The sequence below is a fragment of the Mesoplodon bidens genome (genome assembly GCF_964165515.1).
Source record: "Mesoplodon bidens genome assembly, chromosome: 16".
NCBI classification, from domain to species: Eukaryota; Metazoa; Chordata; class Mammalia; order Artiodactyla; family Ziphiidae; genus Mesoplodon; species Mesoplodon bidens.
Window position 1 is genome coordinate 66,892,864 of NC_138173.1, and position 8,512 is coordinate 66,901,375.

The following is an 8,512-nucleotide window of genomic DNA, read 5'->3' on the forward strand; positions in this document are numbered from 1 at the left end:
CTTTAATTTCTCATGCTTTCTCATGCCTAAAGATGCCTATACTATTATCTCAAAGGGTTGTGGGAATTAAATCAAGTGCCTGGTGTATGATGGATGCTTGGTTAAAAGTAGTTCTTTCCCACTGTAAGAGGAATCATTGATGGGAGTTGTTACATTACCAGGGGTTCAGAATCCAGCTGAGCTGCTGGAGACCCTTGGTCAAAATACCCTCTTCAGGAGCTGCTAAAGGTAAACTGAATCAAGAGGAGCTGCCTCTGAAGGTGGTAGAGTTCAAAGCTGGGGACTGTGGATGGGAACATAGATGCTGTCTCTGGGTGAGAAAAGCCTCTTTCAGGAAGGCTCTGACTCTGGCACAAGTAACCCAAGTCATAAAGGTGATTCATTTTCCAGTTTCCAAAGCTTCAAAGCAACATATAGAAAGTGCCTGGGCTGCAGAGAGGCACACCTCCTGACTCTCCCTACAGCAGCTTCAGTGTTACAAGGAACCCTTACGGGTACTGAACTGCACTTGTGTTGTGCTGGAGATGTGAATGTTATGCATACACGTAAGCACTCACCCCTGGCACCGGGTGGGACATTCTTGCACACAACCTGCCAATGTGCTGTGCTGGGGTTATTTTCCACTGAAATACCTCAAAAAATCGCAAAGACAAAATTGCAGATGCAGGGGCTGGAAGCTTCTGGCAGTCTCTTGCTTGAGAAATGCCTCCCCTAATTCTGGATTCCAGCCATGCTACATAAAGGGGCTGAACACTAGACCTTTAGTAAATCATGACTTTACGAGGGATAGCTGGGGTCTGGAGGACATACCGCCCAAATGGACACTGGCAGGCCGGCCCTCACGAAATGCTCTTTGGCAAGCCCAGCTCATGGGGAAGTCTGATTTCCTGCTTGCTGTGGATGCCTGGAAGTCTGTGCATTTTTTCATTTATTTTCTGCTGTGCTGTGGGATTTGGGGAAATCTAGAGCATCTCTCTGCATTTCATGTGGTACTTACTAGTCTGTACAAACCTGTCTTAGGGGAGGAGCTTGGACTTTGAGGTGAGACTAAACTGAGCTGAACTCTCAGCTTTCCACTTACCAGCTGTGTGACCATGGACACATCACTTAACCTCTCTGAGGCTCGATTGGCTCATTCTGTAAAGATATCTCCTTTTGGCGGTTTGTTTTGGAGTTTAAATGAGACAACTTATGTGAAGTGCCTATACAGTGCCTGGCAGCTAGGACACTGCATCTGTTTCCCTTTTACTACTCTTTTTTTTTTTTTAAATGAATGAGAGAATTATTTAGAAAATTTGTTGTTTTTCCCAGATATAAGAAGATCAATCAAGGGCCCCCGTTCTCCAGCAGAGAATATATGATTTTTCTAAAGTCTGAAACATATTGAATATTTAAAGTTAATTATACCTAAAAGTTACTTAAAGTTATAATTTATTTTTTTCCCTCAATTTTGCATTCATATCTATGATTGTGTCTTCTTCCTCGGAGAAAAACAGCACCCTATTAAGTGGCTGGACAACTTATGACACCAGGAATAATAACAATGAAATCTTTCAAATTTTGGTTACTTACATCTCATTTATAAAAGTTTTTCATTTGGTTTACAATAAAATCACATATTCAGTGGGATCAATAAACAAGAACACGGAAAGAACAGAAGTAACAGAGGTTTGAAACTGAGTCCCTTGCTAGGGAGGCTGAAAGGTTCTAGTCAACTGCCCAGCTTGCAAAGCCTCTTGAGGGAGGGAGATTAGAACTCAGGATGGGAAAGTCTCAGGGGAGGGAGGAATGCCGTGTGAAGCCCCATTCATGGAGGAAAGAACATCTCCCTTGGGTTTCCTAAAGTTTATTCTCTTAGATATCCAGGAAGAAAGAGTATGCATCCCCAGCCAAAATTGTTGGCTGCAGTCTCTGAGTATAATTATGTGTGGTAATTGACATTACTATATCAGTACAATTTCCAAAAACTTAATGGATTAAATCAGTGCCCAAGGAAAAGATAGTTCTACCAGTAGTGCTGAATTCAACTTCCACTTTCTAAGTTGTTAATTATTTACATGGAAATTTCTGGATCTCTCATAGTGATGGTAATGTATTAACTGTTGCAGGGATGTTTTAAGAAAGCATCCTTAAAATACAGCAAGGTATCACAAGTTGATCAAAAGTAAGAATAGGAATAAAAGTCAAAAAAGGGGGAAAACAGATTCAGAATGGCCTTCACGTTTGTTAGGAAAGTGCCATAAATTAATTTCAAGCATCCCAACGGTCACTAAAAAACAAAAACAAAATACGTAAAATAAAAAAGGTAGTTACACGATTTACAGTACGTGGAAGAAAGGTCGGTATATATATGCATTAGGTACTTAAAATGCTTTCTCTCCAATCGTATCAAATCCTTGCAAAATGGCTAGTATCATCTCTGTAAGTATAGCAGACGTCAGAGGAACAGAAGTCTACCCCAAGGTCCTACAGCTGAGGTCGGATTTGGAGCCAGATGTGTTTTGTTTTCAAGTCTGTGTTCTTGTCACTGAAGGATGCTGTTTCCTCTTCTCTATGCATGGAGAAGCCTAAGTGGACATATAACGTGGTCCTTTCTGGAACTCTCTGATCTTTACCTCCCTTCGAAGAGGTTCTAGGGAGAGGTGTGAGGTTTCAAAGTGGTTACAATAGAGGACGATAGCCAAGAAACCTACCATTTAAGTGTGTGTGTGTGTGTGTGTGTGTGCAGCACTAACATCAGGGTGAAATTAAAAGACACATTTGCCAAGGCAAAGGTTTCTTGGGCTGAAATCCTGGCAGAACCTTGAACAAGTTTCTTAATTCTATCAAGTCCACCGGCTACCTTGCTACGTCCTCTTCATAGGAAACCCTTCAAACCATGATTGTATAGGCTCAGATGAGGGCTTTCCCCCCAGTACTATCTCCTATCGGGAGATCTAGGGAGGTTTGGGAAACGATAACTGACACCTCCTACTGTCCTGCTAATCTCAACTTTGTAGCTCCCCAGCACCCTAACTCCTGAAGTACAGGCTGTCTTTGCATTTTCCAGAGACAAACTTCTGTGTTTGTAGAATACATATTGGTACTTTGCTATGCTTTCTAAACCTTTGTGTAATTTTTTTTTAACTTTCTGATATTCTCATTGGGAGAAAACTGAATCAATGGCCTAGTTTTAGGGCATATTTTAGAAGAAGTGATCTAGTGGAAATTTATGATATGGCTGTTGTTGCTTTTAGTGTTTTAGCTGTTCATTATCCCATTCCTTTCTGAAAAATACCCCTGGTGGAGACTGACCCCTATATCATCATGTATATGATCTGGCACAAAAGTGGTTCTCGTGGCCCAGTTCTCTCTTCTGGCTCACATGAGCAGTCCTCCAGCATAGTCAGGAAGCAAGTTGTGGCCTAAGTCAGCCAATGAGAGTCTTGCTGCCAAAGGCATGAACCAGTCAAGATGAGATCATAACAGCAGCATTGCCAGTACTGCCATCCTAGTGGTAGTAACAGTGACATTGGCTGGGGCCATGGAGATGGGGATGGTATTGATGTTAGAGGTGGTGGCCTCTCCTGAATGTTCAGCCAGTATAAGTGTGTTGTATGTCCTGATGTTGGGTCTGGAGCTACTCCAATTCCTGTCATTTTCCAAGCCTGAGTCTCTACATTTCCCATCAGTTCTGTGAGATACCCTTTAACCTTCCAACAAATTTGTCTCCCTCTTAATCTGGCCATAGTCTTTTTCCATGGCTTGCCACCCAAACCAGTGATGAACACAAGAATCAACAATGACCGGACACTTAACTTTCCTGGCAGGTCCTGTGTTGGATGATTTAACCCCTCCTATGACTGGTGTTATTGTTTGAATCTTTATAAATGAGAAGCTGAAAACCGATAAAGGATATTAAGAAGCTAAGCTATGTAATAGTTTACTTTTATTGAGTATTTATTAGAAACTAACATTTTAAAGCACCATCTTATTTAATGTGCACAACCTTTCATATTAAGTAAAGCCATATTTCAGTGTATCTAAGACAACGTTAATTGCAAAGTGTGGCATTCTTTATGTATCACTAATAAAGTAAAATGCTGCCAATTATACTATGATATGCCATTAATTGTAAGATGTATTCTGATATCAGAGATTAATTAAAAATATATCTTAGAATAGATGAATTACAGCATGTCATTATTCTCATTGCAAAAGTGGGGTAACTAGGCCCAGAAATGTGTAAGAACTTGCTTGAGGTCACATAATTTGCACATGGTAGTAAATGGATTTAAACCTAAATCCACCTGGCTTCAAAGCTTGAGTTATTAATCATGATGCTGTATTGCTCTCTAGTCATCTAGCCATTTAGCTGTAGGATTGAAATTCAAACTCATGTTTGTCTGACTCTGAATTAGTAATGGATAAAATTTAATGAGTATCTATTATATGTCAGGTACAGTACCTGGAGGCTTATTGTTTCTATTTTATTTAATACTGATAATAAGCCTGTAAATTAGAGGTTACTGATCCCATTTTGAAGACAAAGAAATTGAGGCACTGGCTTGCTAAAAGCCACAGAACTGGTGAAGAGTAGGGCCAAGGCTTGATTCTAGGTCCTTCTGCCTTCAAAGATACATGTTCCACTATCCTACACTGCTGCTTGTTTTGTCTATAGTTGAATTTTGCAAAAAGTGCTCATGGATGTAGGGAAATGCTTATCTAAAGAAATTAATCCCTGTTAAAAAAATTTTGGACATTGATATATAGCTACCTCATATTATACTGCAAATGCTATTACTCAGACTATTATTTAGACAAAAGAGGATTGTTTTTGGTGCCTGTTTTCTCCACCTCCTTCCTTTGCCCGATCCTGTCAAATGATGTAACTATAGGAACCACTCAGGAAACAGCTTTACCTATTCAGGTATGTGAAGCTCACAGGTGAATAGCACAAAGCATAGGTATGTAGAGTCTAAACAAAGAAATGGTAAGGGTTCAGAACCCTCTCTTTTTCTATGCTTCTTGAGAATTTCTCTACTTTTGCATATTGGGCTTCATAGTAATTATAGCTAACTAACATTATTGCCTGTCTTTGGGTTCTCCTGAAAAGTAGACCCTGTGATAAGGACTTCAGGGCAAATTATCTATATGGGAGACGATCACAAGATGCCCAATAAGTGATTGGAGAAAGAGAAATGGGAAGGGTAGAAAAACAGAGTACATTTATGAGTGACTATTTCTGGGGGCCACTGCTGCGATCTCACTGAGGGACTCTGTAGAACATGACTCAGAATTATCACAATGAAGGATGGGAAGCTGGGGTATTTGTCCATTGACTCTTGTCTCACTGACTGAGGATTTTCTCTTGGGATGTTAAATTCGTAGTGCTTCTGGGTTTTATCTACATGCACTGGTACAAACTTCTATGGATATGGAAGAAAGCCCTCAGATAGAGAAGCAGAGAGCTATAGATGCTTGAGATGGGAAACTGTCAGACCCAAGAATTGTCCACGGCAGATTCAGGTAAACTCAAAAGTATGTTGGAGGGCTGGAATGCATCTCAGCATAATTGTCTACACCTTCCTACCATGGACTGAGCATTACATTACCGTCTTTATTTGTATTACTCACCTCAATACTGTGTAAATGTCAGTTGCCCAGATAAACTATATTCTTCCTAAAATCAGAGACTTTTATTTGTCCTGTCTTTGTACCTCCAGGGACTGGCACAGTGGTGGACAGGGTAGAGTAGAAATGTGAAGAGTTGGGGAAAGGGCTATCACTGCAGTGGCATGGAGGTGAAAAACTGTATACTTTATCCAAGAATTCAAGTGGAATAGAAGGGAGGTCTTCTCAAGCACCATTCTGGAATTCATTGCTTCCATGGGGTACATTGATTACAAAAATGCCTCCAATTTTTCACTCTTCCTGTATTCTTACCACTTGCCTTATAACTTTGCAGTGCCTCTCACTCTGACTCTGGGCATGTCCACGTGACTTGTTTTGGCCATTGGGGTGTTAGTGTGCATAATTCAAGTACAGGCTTGAAATTGCTTGCACGGTTGATCTTGGGTTGCTTTTGTAGCTCTGCATTGTTATGAGAACATACATGGATTAGCCCTCCGGAGGATGAAGGACAAGTGGAGCAGAACCAAGTTGCTTTGGTTGTGCTGGTTGAGGCCATACTAGACCAGCTAACAGCCTAGACAAGAGCAACAGTGCTACCAGGAAACCCATGTCTGTTATGTGCAAACCCAGGTGAAATTAACCAAGGCTCATTCCCCAGCCTCTGAACCCCACAGACACAGGAGCAAAACAAATGTTTATTGTCCTAGGCCACTAAGGTTTGTGGTTGTTTGTAGAACGGCATTTTTGTGGCAATATGTAATTGATACACCCCATGCAGAGTATACAAAGGAATAAAGAGAAAAATGGCAAAGTGCTACTGAAAGGCATATGCTGGGCAGCCAGTTAGTCTCACTCAGCAGCCACATGATTCCCTTATGGTCACCAACATGAAGCATGTGTCATGAAAATTAGTGCATCAATAAATTTACCTATTATGACGTGTCATCAGCTGCTTGGGATTACTTGTCACCTGCAGAAGCTGCAAACATGAAAATCGTAAATGCCTGGAGTTTAAGGTTTGTAGGGCAGAGAAGCAGTGTGAGATGGAGCTGACCACACAAGCAGGAGCCAGACACAGATGAGTGTGGATGCTTTCCTGGAGTTATCAGGATGCTCGGGGGATTAATGAATGTCATTTGAATGAATGAGATATTCTGGGAATGATGGACATTTCCTGACATTACTTGATTGAGGGTGGGTACCTACCTCAGTAAAAAAAACTGGCTGTTAGTTGGTAAAAATGTCATCTGCTACTGCAAATTTTACTTCCCTCGTGGGCTTTTTTTTTTTTTTTGAGTAATATTTGTCAGGTTATGTAGCATATAATCAGAGACCTAGGTCATCTTTAAATGTAATTTTTCAAGGTGAAAAGCCTTCTGCTAAAGAGAAGACGGGAAGAAGACCAAATCAAATAACAATTATGAATAATACTCAGCCCATAACAAAAGGCTCTGGATTTTATAATATGTTCCTGCCAAAGGCCATGTGTAATATTTCCTTGTTAGCAGTTCCCAACCACTATGAAATCCACAAAACCTCTCCCAGCTGTGGAAGACTTATCCTCCGTCCTTTCCCATTCTGGGACATATCCATAAGGTTTAGAAAATATGACTAAGTTTCCCAACTTGAATGACACTAATAGTAATTTTCTAAGGCTTTGGAGAAAGATGTAAGAAAACCACAGTGCATGTCTGTTTGAGAACTGTTCTGTTTAATGATTTGTGGTGTTCCAAAGGTGGAGGGTGAGACAGAACTGTTTAATAAACTTGCTTTCAATGATTTGAGTGATCTTAAGATTACATTTATAATCAGTACAAATTAAATTACATTTAAACTTGAGGTTCAAAAGTGAAACATTAAGAAGGAAGTGAGCAGGTAGACAAATTTACTTCCATTTTGTGAAAGAACTTAATAGGACTTTAAACGCATGTAGGGAAGTTATGAATTCTCCTGACATACATGAGATTGTAGTACATCATTCTGCTTGAGTCACACTTCTCTTGAGTAGGAAATAGAATGAGAATATTTAGAAATACAAGAATAGAAATACAAAAAATATAAGAATGTCCTACTAAGAATAAAACCCCAAATGAGAAGAAAGTAACTTGAAAATAATTAAGAAAATGTATGATATATCAATTGCTCATTTCTTTAGCACTTCCAGCAGGTTGTCTGTGATATCTACTGAAAGCCAACATTTACGGAGCCAATGACTGAGCCAGACAATGTGCTGAGCACATATATTAACTTGTTTAATTCTTATAACAATGTATTGAAGTTGGTACTATTTTTATCCTCATTTTATAGATAAGGAACTTGAGGTTGAGAAAGGTTAAGTACGTCACCCAAGATCACACAGCTAGTAAGTGGCAGTGCCACTAGTCAACTCCACGTCTGGGTAATGCTAGAGCTCATGGTTTAATCAACACGCTCAAATGTTTACACCTTTTGACACTCCATCTGTTGAGAAAGCAAAGTCCTGGTGACCCACTAATTCCAACAAAAAAGTGTCAGGGCTGTTTTATATTGACGCTTGGAAACATTCCAGTTAGATGAAGCAGTTATTGACAATAATTGCATAGTAGTCTAGAAGACTTTTAATTTGTACCTAGGTATTGTTCTTTCTTTAAACTTTGCTATAAGTACTTAGCGATTCATGACTAAATTTTCTAAATTGGCAAAGCATTATGTTTAATAGATATAGCATAATTACCTAGCAGTCTTACTTACATTGCTATTCATCCGGAAGAAAGTTTAACCAGTTAGTTCTCAAAGCAATGGAGCAAGAACTTGGGGATACCTCCTATAATCTTGCAAACCTAAATCAGTAATGGAGTCATAAATGCCACAGAAAGTGCCAAAGACCTTGAAGTCACGAGGCCTTCATATTCAGGGGGAT